Source organism: Frieseomelitta varia, unplaced genomic scaffold, assembly GCF_011392965.1.
Source record: "Frieseomelitta varia isolate USP_RPSP 00005682 unplaced genomic scaffold, Fvar_1.2 scaffold_498, whole genome shotgun sequence".
Classification (NCBI taxonomy): domain Eukaryota; kingdom Metazoa; phylum Arthropoda; class Insecta; order Hymenoptera; family Apidae; genus Frieseomelitta; species Frieseomelitta varia.
Genome location: NW_025110254.1, coordinates 156,109 through 172,112, shown reverse-complemented (window position 1 = coordinate 172,112; position 16,004 = coordinate 156,109). Strand labels below are relative to the sequence as shown.

General features: G+C 35.2%; 1 protein-coding gene across 4 annotated transcripts in view; it reads right to left on the bottom strand.

Moving 5' to 3' along the window:
* Positions 1-16,004, bottom strand: part of LOC122533141 (ABC transporter G family member 20) — a 53,981-nt gene that overhangs the window by 27,962 nt on the left and 10,015 nt on the right. Inside the window, exons 1-2 of one of the 4 annotated variants that reach the window (XM_043662565.1) lie at positions 11,451-11,708; positions 11,167-11,330 (exon numbers count right to left, since the gene is read on the bottom strand). The exons of 2 other annotated variants lie outside the window; for them this stretch is intronic. The gene's annotated coding sequence lies outside the window, so the exon portion shown is untranslated. Of the gene's footprint in view, positions 1-11,166; positions 11,709-16,004 lie in introns of those variants that run through there. One more of the 4 variants, XM_043662564.1, reaches the window with a different exon arrangement.

The window sequence follows — 16,004 nt, the reverse complement described above, 5'->3', positions numbered from 1 at the left end:
TGACGATCGCGAGACTCAACTGCGACGAACAACACGGTCTTCGTTAAATAATTGACCTTCGCCGCTTATTTTTCGCAATTGAGTTTCCCTTTGCTCTGATTTCCATCATTACGTAACACTGGCCATCTTCAAACGCATGATTTGAAAAACGAATGTCAGAATCACTGGTGTAAATATATATATATATGTGTGTGTGTGGGATTGGGCAAATTCTGGGAAAAGGCCCAAAACTTTCTGCGATGATTGCAGATGTCCAAGTGGTGTACCATAAACAGTAGAGAAAGTTAGGGACTTGAGATCGTTTATGGTGAATCCTCCAGGCCTAACGTTAAGACACTAAGAGTATGGATGTGTTTGCGTGTAGCAATGACGAATTTTGTGTAGATGAAGAAGGGAGTGAGTATCGAGAAGTCGAAGAGAACGGGGTAAGTGTCGAGATGTCAGAGAGAGCAGAATGAGTGAAAGAGAGAAGACAGTGAGAGAAAGAAGAGAGTGAATTGAGAATTGCGAGCCTAGCGAGTTTAGCTATTAAGGAAATAGTGTAAAACGTCATTTATAATCATCATTAAACAAATTTTCTTTTATTTAACCTTAGATAAACAACTATCCTTTAGTTCCTACAAATTGGGGTCTCAAGTCTACATATACAATATGTAAAAAATGTATATAATATATAATTATCTATTATAATTATATATAATTATATATATTATCTACATTTATATTATTTATATATATCATCTACATTTATATTATTTATGTTATATATGATATATATAAATTTTTATATATATATAAAAATACAAATTTACAATGCGTTTCGCGACAATGGATTTTCAAAGTATTACGAAGATGAAAATGAGTGGCCTACGTAAATGCATTTCATTTACTTAGAGAAATATAACTGCGTAAGACAGTAAAAATAAGTAGCTTGAATAAACAGAGTGTATTAAGTTATAAATCGTCTGTTTTTCTTAAGTTTATTTGCGGCTACGAAAAATATAAATATATATATATATAGGAAACTCTTTAGCAAAAAGGTGAAGAAATATTCTAGCAATTAATTATTATATCTTCTTGCATTCGCAGCACGTATTAACATAAATTTGCATTAAATTATTTAAATGTTACATGCAGACTACTAAAAATTGTTTGTCACTCGAAACATAAAATTTAATGATATGCAAATACTGTATATTCAGCTAGAGTCATACAAATTAAAAATGCTTCTACTTCTTTACAAGAAATTTATCATTCCCGGACAGTGTCGACAGGTGGAAAAATTTTCGGACCGATTTCTCAGTCTTATTCTTACGTCAATAAACAAAACGATTTTTAATGTTATTGAAATAAACTTTTTCAAAATTATTTCCTTTTGAAACTAAAAAAAAAAAAGAAAAAAAGGAACGCTACAGAAGAGTTCACAGTATTCGACGAGTAGAAATTCAAAAAACACCGTTTCTTACGTTTCGGTCGTAATCAACCGAAATTTTTCTTACTTCTCGTCTATCCAACTACCATTCGAGTCTTTTTCTATTAGTTACGCAACGCTATTTTGCATGCACCTTCCACGCCATGTGCTCATTAAGCAAACATGCTTTTTGCCCGAGTTTTTTTCGTCTCTCCGTACGTAAGAAAACGCGCGAATCGCATAAGAAAGCCGAGACGTTACGCGTTAGCACAGACGCAATTTCCGTCGTGAACCTGTCGATCTGTTTTTCGAAAGCGAGACGTACTTTGATCCTGGCTTCATTGCGCCTCGACTAAACCTGAACGACGACGCCTGGTTTGCGTCATTCTCACGGAATGACGTTCGTAATTTTGCTAATAAACGTCGAAGAGAGATTTTGGTTGTGGCAATTACTATGATTAAATGGACAATTAAAGCCATCCGAATAATTTATGAATAGGCGTCGAATTTAAAATAAGATTGTTTAATCTATTCTTCAGACTGTATCTTAATCGGAGGCTGTCAAAGTCACAGAATTAACAATAAATAAAAATGAATCAGTTTCAGCGTTTTACTTCTCACGATTAGTTTCACAATCATTCTTGTTTACTTCAGATTTCTGAGCCTTTATGTTTATGTCTCGTGATCGTGTCACTTTGTCGTGATCGAACTGAACTTTTACACAGAAACGCGTAATTGTGATGAAAAGAAAAAGAGAGAAAAAAAAATTCATTCGATCGTTTGAACATTTGCAGAAAAACTATGACAAAATTGACATGAACTAGCCTTTTTCACTTTCAAAAAGAAACGATATCATTGCTAAGGTTAAATAGACGATTATGTGTACAAATTAAGCATACCTTCTTTGAATTTTAAAGCAGTTTCTTTTCTCTCTTGAAAATAGAAAAACGCGACTGATGAAATTGACACGACTTGCAGTGGATCGAAACGTTCAGAAACGAGTCTGTCCGACAGATATCGAAGTAAACGCGGATTGAAAATAACATTTCGGAAATCTAAAAGTGACCGGAGTGATTGCGAAATTTACGAAGCGTTTGAAAAATACTTTTGTGCTGCAGGATGCTCTGCAATGCTAATGCAACGTCCTCGTGAATAACCGACGGACACTTAATTTCGAAGATGCGATGAACGTCATCTCCGCATTTGCGCGAAATGTCAAGGAGCTTCCTGTTTCAATTGAATTTGAATACTTTGAAACGGTGTCGCGTGTTATCGTAATATTCATAGAAAACGTAGAAGAAGAAAAAGACACACGCATGCTGGGAGGAAATTCTACAGGCTTGATTGAATAAAATTATGGAGAACAATTGCACTTTGATCGTTGGTCGCGAGCGATTATGATTCAGATCGCTATAATCATAACAGTAATAATCATTAGCAACGATTTGAAGAATCTGGACTTATATCAGTGAAAAAGATACCGAAGTATTCTGATAATGTTTGGTAAAAGTTAATGATATTTTAATGACACTGGAAACGAGAAGCAAACATCTCGTTATCAATTGATTTACTATGTACTATGAATTTATCAATTGATTTACTATGTACACACAGGAAGTGATTAATGGATATCTTGTGAAGATTTGATGTTCTTCAAACATTATTGTAAAGTCTTCGATCCATTAGCAAGATCGAGTCACTATAAATAAAAATCACATTAAGAGATTAGATGATCGATCTCTGGGTTATTTAACATTCTGCTGATCAGATTAATATAGCCTGCTGTGGCACGAGATCTGAAGGTAAGAGGATGAAACCTTTCACGATTAACCTCTTGCACTGAAATAACGTGCCACGCACGTCGAGAATTTTTTGTAATATTTTTTCGGTTTTAAGTATATTTAAGTAAAACAAAATAGGTAAAGCGAATAATAAATTTATTACTTGTCAATAATTTCTATCCAATGATATCACGCCGACGAATTCAAAAGAAAAAGAACACGACAAATTGTTGTATACAGTTCGGTCACTCGTTATGGTCCGCAATCAATGGTTAACCTCTTGCGCTGGAATGACGTGCCACGCCCGTCGAGAATTTTTTTTGCCCCAAAATTGCAATAGTTTCTCGGTTTTAAGTATATTTAAGTATAATTAAGTGGGAAAAACAAATAATAAATTTATTACTTCTCAATAATTTCTATCCAATGATATCACACCGACGAATTCAAAAGAAAAAGAAAACGACCAATTGTTGTATACGGTTCGGTCACTCGTTATGGTCCGCGATCAGTGGTTAACCTCTTGCGCTGGAATGACGTGTCACGCCCGTCGAGAATTTTTTTGCCTCAAAATTGCAATAATTTCTCGGTTTTAAGTATATTTAAGTACAATTAAGTGGACAAAACAAATAATAAATTTATTACGTCTCAATAATTTCTATTCAATGATATTGTAACGGCGAGTTCAAAAGGAAAAGAAAACGACTAATTGTTGTATACGGTTCGGTTACTCGTTATGGTCTGCGAACCAGTTGCCAGCGCAAGTGGTTAAAAGCGACGCTTCTACGACTTATCCTTAAATTTGTTACAACTTTTAGAGTTATTTCGGCACTCTGTGAAACTTTTGGCGTTCTCTCGGTATTATGATCAAAGTCGAAATATATTCAAATCACGTTAGAAGACGTGCTTTAAGGAATTAAACGATCTTCAGATTGTCTGACTTTCTGCTGTATTTAATTTAATGGTGAATTTCGGAGTTAATCCAACGATGGTTCGTCGACCCGACATCACGCGGAGGATGAGAAAATCAGCGGGCAGCTTGTGATCGAGAAAATCAGAGAGGAGAAAGCATTTCGTGGCTGTGAGGCAAGTAAGAGTTAATAATCGTTACAGGAGCGCGGGCAGATCGATTTTCGTAACTGGCCGTGGAAAAATAAAGGAAACGGGAACGAGGAAACGGAGATCATCGATTTCACTTTGGCTCGTTGCTATTAATCGTATGGAATGTTCGCGATTATTTATAACACAGGCTTACCATGTTAGGCGAACGTAGCCGAACGACCGCGTAACCATTTTACGATGACGTTTCGACTTGTTACTCCGATAACAGGCCGACACACTTATTAAAATCGCCGGATTAAGCATTTCTTTTCTTTTCGTTTTTGTTTTTTTTTTTTTTTTCTAATTCCGTGGTGCCGTGCTTATTTGTAATTAGTGCAATTTTGTTTCTTTTTCTTTTCTCGTCGTCGAGAATTTACACTCGCGCTCGCTACTCTATTGTGCATCGACTTTGAGTGCATTGACTTTCGTCGGAGCACGGATTCTTTTTTTGTTTCTTTTCCTGATCACGAGGAATCGGCGCCGTGCTCTTTCTAACTTTCATCGTTTATTTACCGTAGTACTGTACTGTGATTTATCAAGCATCGCGTATTTTTTTAATTACGAAAAACGAGATTGCCCAGACAAAGTTCGTACATCGAAGTTGATACAACCTATCGAGATCTTTATCGAGAAACGCCCCACAACAAAATTCTCGTCAAGCCGCGTTTCTTTCAATGGCAAGCAAGAGAACTTTCGTTCACCGAGAGAGGAGATTCGGATCTGCTCCGACACTCGGACGGATAATTTCGTATTTCGATTCGTGGAAACCGAGGAAGACTGACTTGTAACTTGAACGAGACTGTAGAGATCGTGTGTACATGGATAATGTTCGACGAATCGGGCAGCCACGCGTACTGGTCTTTGTTCCTTGAAGTCTTTGTACTGTTTAATGTTGCTATTTGAATGCAGCCCGCGAGAATACCAGCGGTCAATTATCGTTACGACGTGAAAATCCGCAGGCAACTATCTGCCGGTGGTATCAGCGCTTCGATCGATGAAACGATACGTGCAAGACTTGTCCACAAGGGGCGTCAAGAACAGTTCGATGAAATAATTCAATAAGTCGTCAAAATTAATCCAAATCGGTGCATTCACCATCTTCAATCTCGCGCAGACAATGGAATTGACAGATACAAAGAGGCGTTTTACTTTCACCGATGGTGCTATCGCTGTACGTTAGATTTGGCAAATTTACGAGCGTATTATCGGTCGACGAAACGAATATTTTAAAGAAATTGGTACTTTCACTCACTACGAGACTCGTTCAAGCCGCAGCCCTCATAGAAATTCATATTTTACTAACGTAATCGAAGAAACGAAGAAATCTCGGATAGAGATCTGTTTCGTTAAACTAAATGTTATTATACAACGTCTAAACATACTACACGCCGCGTACTTTCTACATTTTCGCGTGTTACGGCGCCTGTTGCTCCTCGCGTCTCTGTCAATTTCTCCCGAAATGCACGAATATTCGAGAAATATCGCACGTACTCGGCACTATTGAAACAATCACCAAATGTTCGTGCATTAACGAGAAACATCAAAATTCGAAACGATCGACAAGCAAGCGTACGTAACACGCGTAGTGTGAAAAAAAAAGTATGTCTACGCGAGTAAACAGAAAATATGACCAAAGGACACGATGATGTCCGCTCGTCCGTTCTAAAATTTCGTGCAACGTGTTCACAAAAATCTGAATTTGAATAACTCGTCTCGCGGCCACTTTTCTCTCACGATTTCGACGAAAATGACACTCACGCTCATTACCAATGTCGCGCCCACTTTGCCGAGTGATTCGCGCAACGGCCACGGTTTTCGCTTACAGGGCGCGAAATCGCGATATGGGAAAACACGTGCAAGTAAGTAAGTAAGTGTACGTCTCGATTCGCTGATCTTTTCGTTTCTTTCGTTACACAATGTTCGCCGATCCGTCGTAAAATTATGCGATTGTGCAAGCGGCTTGGGGGAGGGATCACGTTTACGATAACGCGAAATTACACAACGATGGCATGCGCGCCACGATGCTGAACGTGGCCCGAAAAGTAACGAGGTTGTCTTTCATCAAGGTGCCCTGTTCCACCTATTATGTGTGAATAACGATGCGATCAAGTTCAATACGTGTACTCCATAAATCCAAATCAAGCTCAACGCGAAAATATTTGAACTTGTTATGAAAAACATTTTGAAATGTTTTCCCCATTAATCGTATTTTAATTGTAGGAGTAAAATTTATAGGTAGAGATTAAAAGAGATATTTACAAGAAGACATATATTTAAAAGAAGATTGCTATGCACCACGAAGAGCAGCTTTAAACTACTATTAATTAGCGTTAGTTTCGTTAAATACCGCGAGTGTGTAATTAGCGTTAGTCTCTAACTAGATGCTGCTGTAATGAATAATCATTATTTGGACATTTTGGCTGTCTGTTTAAATGTACGTGTAATTTGTAATCGTAATAGTTACGATATGCTTTTCGAAATGCTTAACCACCTTGCGCTGGCAACTGGTTGCGCGGACCATAACGAGCGACCGAACCGTATACAATAATTCGTCGTTTTTCTTTTCCTTTCGAACTCGTCGGTACGATGTCACTGGACAGAATGAAATGACTAAGAAGTAAGAAACTTATCATTTGCTTTGCCTCGGTTACGTTTAAATATACTTAGAATTGAGAAAATGTCGCAATTTTGGGAAAAAAAAATTTCTCGACGTGCGTAGCACGTCATTCCAGCGCAATAATATCACACGCGTAGAGTAACTTGTAAAATATTTCGATCTAGAGAATTTTCGACAGGTTTCTTCTCTGTCTGTTTGACTTTTGCTCACGCTGTTGGAATATTCGCGTTCAACTAGCTCGTTTTACTTTCTAGAATCGTTACGGATCACGACTAATCCGTTCTATCGGACATATGAAATTCGTTCGTCCTCTGGAATTTGCCACCGTTTCGCTTCTCGCGGTGGAAGAGAATATTCCACGCTCTTCATTTTCTCCTCGAATTGATAATTCTGAGAATTTCAGATCGCCGATCGTATTCTCGATTTCACGTTGCACGCGATTACGAGGGACCTAGACTTTGATGTAGCGATTTCATCCATTCGAATCATTTCGAAATTCACGCGAATTTCATGGAAGAAATTTTCCATTAAAGAGATCTGACAATGGAATAACGATAGATTTTCAAATCTACACAGAAAGAAGCCAACGACGATGAGAATGCACTTGGCGCAAATTGATAACGATAGCAAATTTAATAATTTCAAGAAACAACAGATTTAACGATAGTTTGAAGATTAGAAACGTACGACGACATCAGGCAAGCACAATTTTCACTCTTAACCGAGAGAAATTCACAGGGATGACAATCGCGATGATGGTCGTATCATTTTAAACATTCTTCTTTGTGCTGTCGAGAAAGTATAATTCGCCGGCTACTACCCGTTCTATGATACCTTTCTTCGTACAAAACTATTCTTTCGACTCGGCACTTGTTTCCAACGAAAACGATAATTAACTTCTCTCTCTCAGATTTTATCTGACTGACAACAAGAGCTGAACGTCGTTACACTTGTTCAAACTTCCGCGACGAAAGGTTTATCCCGCGTGAATCTTATCTAGGAGCCGTAGTCATAAAACGAACAGAAGGAGGCCATGGCCACTGCTCATTGTTCCTACGATCTTGATCGACAAATCGCCGCAAAAATTTCTGCGTAACATTCGATCGCGGACGGAGAAATTCATTTTCTTTCGTAAAATTTTCTGGTTAATCGAGAGTGAAATTCCGAAACTCGACGAAGATTCACTTCACGCATTCTTTGTTAATTAGACGAGCAAAAAGTTTCCGAGCAGACATTCTTTATAATAATTATATTTATATTATATTATCTTACAATATTAATTATATTAATATAATATTATTAGTATTATATTATATTATATTAATATAATAATATAATTAATAATATATTACTATTTATACATATATATATATATATATATTAATATATAAAATTTATTTAAGTATATTTATACTTTTATTTTTATACATATTTATATATTTATTTTTATATATATTTGTATATTTATTTTTATACATATTTATATATTTATTTTTATATATATTTGTATATTTATTTTTATACATATTTATATATTTATTTTTATATATATCTGTATATTTATTTTTATACATATTTATATATTTATTTTCACATGTATTTATATATTAATGTAATTAATAATATATTATATTATAATATTTCGACGCTGATTCTTTCCACGGTGGTCCATCGGTCGCGTGAGCATCGTAATTGCAAGAAAATTGTCGGGGAATATGCGTGTTAAGTAACACAGGGGAATGCGTTCGATTTCAATGCGTATGTATTCCAGAGAATTGTCAAAACCGAGCTGCAACTCCCTCTTCGTAAGCAACTTTCTATTTCGCGCGTACGAAGAGACAGCTGAGAGCCACTTTGACCGCGAAGGAAATTATGTACGAGCGGTGATTGATTCTTTGGCAGTGTAATAAAATCAATTAGAAATTAATAATTGGGAAAGTAATCGTCGTTATCGGACACGAGATGTCAGGAGCTAATGTAGATGTTAATCTTCAGAAGATGGGAAGCTTGTTTTCACACTGATTTTTCACACTCGATTCGAATATAACGGGGGGAAGGGGGGAGAAAAATGCGCTTTACTGTTTGTTTGTCACTTTCTGTCAAAATGAGAAAGTCCTTTAGAACGAAGACAATGAAAAGGATTTTCGTCGTAGATCAACCTCCATGTGTCTCGAACGTATGTGTTGTATGCTTGTATATTGTTTTGAAACATCACGTACGACCATACACATAAATGTATATATAGTACTTTCTCACCCATGTCACTTCGTATACATTTATTATTATTTTTACGCGTGAAATTCGGAATATGTAATGAGAATGTAATTTCTTTTTGTAAAATGACTGAATGAATTTTTCTCACCCAAAACTAACACAATGGATGAATCCTTTAATGTTTTCAAGCGTATGAAAATTTTTCTATATCCTATTTTTAGGAAATAATTATTAATATTAATAATATTAATATTTATAAATATTTATTAATATTGATAATATTAATATTTATAAATATTTATTTATTATATTTATTTATTTAAAAAATATTTATTATTTTGTTATCGCACTGAACGAGAAGCTTGTTCATAAGTCCTAGAAGAATCGTTTATTTTTCGTGCCGTGACTAACGATAAATGTAAGCCTTTGTTTGTAAATGTAAAGATTGATGGAAAAAGTCTGTCCTCTAAAAGGGGACTAGTTTCAAAACTAAATGTCTGTCAATTAATTCCATTTTATCAAACGAAACTTCCACAAATTCTTATTTTCGATTTCTTCAGTTTCGTTTCCGTAAAAATTTCCGTAATATTTGTACAAAACTCTGCGTTACAATGGTAAATAGTTAAAATGTAAACAAAGTTTAAGATAAAGTCTGAAATACACAATTTATAATACTGCATCCAATTTTGTTATTCGTGTTACACTTGTTGTGAAAGGATTGACCGTGATCAGTAACGCAGTGGCGCGATCGATCGGTCGTGGACCACGATCGATTTGATAACCGAGCGCGGTGATTTACGCGATTGTTTCAACGCAGCAGGATGTGAACACGGCTCTTTCTTCTGTCTTACACTTGTAATTACAGTGAAAACAGTGGAATCAAATTTCTCATGTGCCGAAAGGCAGTAAGTATAATGCTCCAGCACCGACGATAATTTCTTGACCGTGGAAAAAAGAAAGAAAAAAAAAAAAAGAACGAAAAGAATGGATCGGCGATCTCGACGCTTTTCACTCTGTGCTCGCTTTCGTAACAATCGTCGAAGCAAGAATTGTTCACATAAAGTCGATGACCTACAACTTTTTGAACGTACTACAGAGACGATTCGGATGATAAGTTGAAGCAACAAATTGTAATTTACAAGGAAGTACGTTGGAATCGAGGAACAACAAGCGCGATTCATCGTGGATCGACAATAATTGTGGTTGGCCAAGATCGCGATTTTGCCATCAATCGCTTTCGAATTTCCTGCGGTGAATCCGGCTTGTAAAGTCCACACGGTTTCTTCACTTTTCAACAGAAATGAGGGAGCGCCCGGACGTTCGACTAATAGCCACCTTACGCGATCTCGAGCCCGTTCTTTTTTTTTTTTTTTTCGGTCGAGTCGCGGGAAAACCCATGGCCAATTTCTTTGCTCCGTGATGGTAATATAATTATATATAATTTTTTATAATAAGATATAATAAAAATTATATATAATTAATTTTTATTATAATATATAATTGTATTTATTATAATATATTTATATTAATTTTTATTATAATTATATAATATAATTTGTATAATTAAATAAAAATGTAAATTTAATTTAATAAAATTATAATTATTTATATAATTTTCATTTATATAATTATAATTATATATTATTATAAATACAATTATATATAATTATAATAATATTATAATATATAATAATACAATTTTTTATAATAAAAAAATTAAATGTAATATAATTATAATATATATAATTAAATCACTTTTCGAATTTCAGAATTTATTCTGGAGCAATTCAATTGAATTTTTATCACATGGAGAATGCAAATGGAGTAAGGTACATTATGACTCGTATTAGATTTTTTGCTTTTACAAATGTTATACTACGCTATGCAAATTACAATTGCCAAATTAACCACAATGGCCATATTTAAGTATTTTAGCGTTCTTCTTTCAAAGTTCGAAAAATTCGAACAATTCTTCGTAATTGTCTCACGATTATTATTATAATATTTCTCTGATATCAAAACACGATAAGATCCAAGTGTCGTACCTTCGACTTAGCCCAAACGATCTTGTAGAACGAATCCTCCTCCCTCGATTTCTTCCCGTTTTCTTCGCAGATATCCCCTCAGGTGTAATCCTGGCCAGAGATCATTGAAAATTCGCGGCTGATCGGTATCATCAAGACCAGCGTAAACGTGTCGTATCGTTGATCTTTGCGCAAGATCGATGTGCAAAAGATTCAAGAGAGAAAAAAAAAAAAAAATTTAAGAGATAATCGTCACCAACACACAACACAACAGAGTTACTTGTATCAAGAGTGGAGGAACACACATGTAGTTGCACGCGTTGTTCCACTGGACGTGAGAACTATGAGATCTGCGTTTCGAGCCGCGAGGACCCAGTGGTCAACTGAAGAGGAACGTTGGCCAACTGAGCAGGATCGTTGTTCCTTCCGCCACATTCGAGTCCTGACGCGAGACTGAAGCAGTCAGAACCGAGTCGTATCGAGCTCACAGAGCTTAACCAGCTGACCTACGTCCTTCTCTCCCTCTCATTCTCTCGCAGACACTGTCTTCGTGTCCCTCCACTCCACGATCCAGCTACGACGCCCGTCCTCGTTCGACTAATCAGCTTTCTTTCTTCCGTGGCATGCTCACCTTCCCTCCACCTGTCGTCCTTCGAACGACCCACGTTTTCGTCCACGCGCGTTCTTGCCGATTAGCGGACTTCGATATTCCTCGATGGTCCCTTTCCCGGTTCACCGCTTCATCGTCGATGCTAATCACTTTTTAATTACCCTCCACTTTTCTCGAACTGTCGTCGACGATTCGCCAAAATGCATCGCGAATGTTTTGGTGCATCGACAGTGTAAAGTCGTTGTCCAGGAGGTTGCCTCGTTCGCGAGCTAATTAACGAGAAAACACGAAAAATCGACGCACGAGGGAGCAAAACGAATAATGTGAAAATGTCGCGTATCGTCGCGAGAAATATATAATGCGAGTGTAACGTAAAACGTGAAGATTGTGTGCAGTGTATAAGATGAATATGTGACAATTAACAGCGGTCTGAGGAGCTTGATGATTTGCCAAATGTAAATTCGTACGGGAGAGTCGTGTGGATATTTTATTCAATTATTCGTGACAACCAACAGCGACGCGCTGATATTTTTATAATAAATCTTTCTGTCATTCGATACGCAACGTGTTTAGCAACCTGACATTTCGTTCTTCTTCTTCTCCTTCTTTTTTCTTTTTTTTCTTATTTTTTGCAGAGAATTTTTTGCACGAAGATTTCAAACGAACAAATTGCACTAATTCACTGCTGATCATCGTTTTAATCACGCAATTAAAGCTTCTTATTCCCCGAACGAGATTGCTTAAACGTTGCTCTAAATTTTCCAAGAATTACAGTTGTAATTGACGTGGAGTTAGTTGGACTTTCAAACTACGTTTTTCTTTCTTCACGTTTGTGCTATCGTTATGAGACAAATCTTATATAATAAAACGTGCAAGATCTTATCGTTTGGATATCTTTGTGATATCAGAACGCAATGATTTTGAATGATTTTGAAAAACGAAGGCACTGCTATTGTCGCTGTTAGATTTAAAATGACTAATATCTAAATGATAAATATATAATATAATATAAATAAGTATATCTCTCTAATTGTCATGCGATTCAAATTCCACTAACATGTTTGCCAAGTACATATGCCAAGAAAAAAGAAATTTCCATTTAAATCTTTGATCTATGCAAACAAAGATCGTTAAGTTATTTTTTGATATTATGTATTTCTATGATAATTATTTTATGATATCGATCAATGATATTGACATCGAGGGAATCGAGAACAGTTTTTTCTTTTTTTTTCATGTAAAATAAATATGTCTTACCGTATAAACGTGCTTGAAAGCCTGACAAAGTCCGAAAATTCGTCTCGCAATGAACACAAAGATGCTCGTAATACGGCATCATGCTTGTAAAATCTTTCGTGATTCTTTATTGCATTCTAAACGCGTTCTTAAACGATTTTTACTTTTTATGTCGAGACATTAACAAACGAAAAGTCATTAAAATTATCAATCAATTCATGCATAGTCACTTCTACTATTAAAAAGAAAAAAAAAAGAAAATGTTTTCCAATTTTCATAATCTTGCGTGTATTCTAATTAGTTATTCAGTGATCTAGAATTCAAGAGGATAGTTTCTAACGTTGGGCAATCTCCCATGGAGAAGAATATCAAAAGTTTGTTACCAAAAATTGTTTTTCTATCTTATACTAAACACAATTATCTTTTTTTTTTCTATAATCCGGTTCCCACCTATTTTTCCTTTTTTTTAAATAAAACATCAACTAATTTTTTTAAATAAAACATCAATTAATTTTATTAATTTTATGTAGTAAAAAAATTATGGATTTATTTTAGTAGAAAGTGATTTTTGGCCCACCCTATGTTATGTTACAATAAATACTAAACTTATATTATATTAAAAATATTAAAATATTAAAGTATTATATTATATTAAAAATATTAAAGTATATATTAAAAATATTAAAGTAAATATTAAAAATATTAAAGTATTTCTATTTATTTAAGCCTTTGTACTCGGTGTATTTAATCGAGTGTTTCTCTATCTACATGTGCAAGAGTGGAATATTTAAAATGTTATTTATTTATACTCTAGACGACAGAATAATTAACTTGAGCGTCATCGATAGTCTATAAAACACGTCAACCTTTTAATTGACTGACAATTTTCTTTTTTTCCTCATGAAACATTAATCCTATTTCACTGACGCCTGGACGATTCCTCGAACATACACGGATTAAATTAATTCACCAATAAATTAATCTTTTCTTCTCGTAAGAAGTAAAACTGCTCGCGAATTTAAGAAGTCAAACTCGGTCTGAAATGTAATCGTGATCTCCTAATGATCGATTTTTTATTTATCTCGACGAAGAGCTTGTAATTTTTTTGCTGACTTCAGATGTTTTTCGTCTTTTTTTTGTTCCCGTCAGTTCGTTTCAATAAAACATTTGACGTCACAAACACGTAATTATATTGCTCTTGAACATAATCGATTAGAGGATAATAACACGTTTTGAATCGTACAAATTTGAATGTGATTTCATTAACGGAGGAATCACACACAGATCAACAACCAAGGCAATCGTTTAGGTTTAAAAATCGCTGTTAGAAATACCACTCCAAAGTCTGACTCTCACTTTCTTTGTTCGAAAAAGGTTTCCTCCAACTTTGTTTCGTTTATCCGCTCATGTGATGACGACATTCGAGTTTAATCGTTCTTTCTCGGAGAATTTCACGCGATATATATAATTGTCGATCATTGGAAAAGCTGGATCGTAATCGCCGCGCCTGATCGAACAATCGTTTTATGAAGACGTAGGATTAATAGAACCGTGAACCGAGTCGTTTAATTAGCTGACAGAATTCAGCGGCGATCAACAAACAATTTCATTTCAGATCGGAGAAATAGCAACCATAACAGTGGTCAAGACGGTTTGCACTTTCCCCAGCATTGCGTAACACGACAACAGTCACTGACGTAATGTAGGCCTGATTAAATAACAGGAAATTATGCATCTCTTTCCCTTCGAAAACTGCATTGCACGTGATCCTACAAATTATTGATAGCTTTGCGTACGTTGAGCAAGTATCAGTCGAGCAAGGCTATAAAGCTTGAGCAAGCTGCACTCGAGTTCACTCGACCAGGCGTACGAAACATAGTCTAATGGATATAACATGCGTATGTACAATATTTATATTTATAAATATCTATTATAAATATTTACTTATATATTTATTTATTTCAAATTTCTTTCAATTACGGGACTTCAGAGTGACTTTCAATCGTGGGATTCGATTCTTTCAAATTGTTGATCTTTCGAATGTTCTCAAATTGTTACACAAGCTCGGTATTGAACGAATCTCTTAACACTGTAAAGGTAATTGGAACTTTTACTTTATAATTTGTCCTGTACTCGAGGAGAGGACTATGGAAGTGAACGTGTTTAATCGAGGATGAAGAAAATTTGATCAAACTTCTCTCTGTTTGGTACCAAAACTCACATCACGAGCTTTCAGTTTATTTATGGAATCCTACGAAACGTTGTCGAAATGTTGCTTACGGAAATTCGCGGCCGGATATTTTTAGAACACGTTGGCAATAGAGAGCACGGAATAACCATTGTTTCCTCTCATATTCTTGGCTTCTCCGCAAATTTCCAAGCTTCTCTGAATGTGTGACTTTCTCTCGCCATTTTGTCGAACTGAAGCTATTAGATTTAGATGATGAAAATTCAAGAAAGATCACACAGCAAAGGGGAGGCTACGATCATTAAATCAATTGTATCAGATTTAGCTGTGAAACAAATTTTTCAACTATTATACAATTTACAGCGTTCTCTATAGCAATGATGGCGAACCTATGACCCGCGCGTTGATTTTTATAAACTTATCAACATATATATAAAAGAATTTTAATTATTTTCCGAACCCCTCTTTTCGAAAAATGTTAAGAAAATTACAAGTTTCCGGTTAGAGCTTAAAAGTGAGAAATAAATGCATAATTGTGTTTTACGATTTGGTTATGTATACATATAGGTATTTTAAGTCTTAAATGTTATATGAGTTACTTGTGTTCAAAAAATCTTATGTAGCGCTTAAACAGATGTAATAAACACTAAAAACACATTAGATACCACTCTCAGGATGGGTAGCTTGCTAGTTTTTTATATAATAAAAGAGAGAACAGACAATAAAAAATATTAAGAAATAAAGTATATATATCTAATGTATAATGCAGGAGTGACTGGGCATGATGTCACCCTTTTTATATCAATTTTTTAACGTCGACACTTA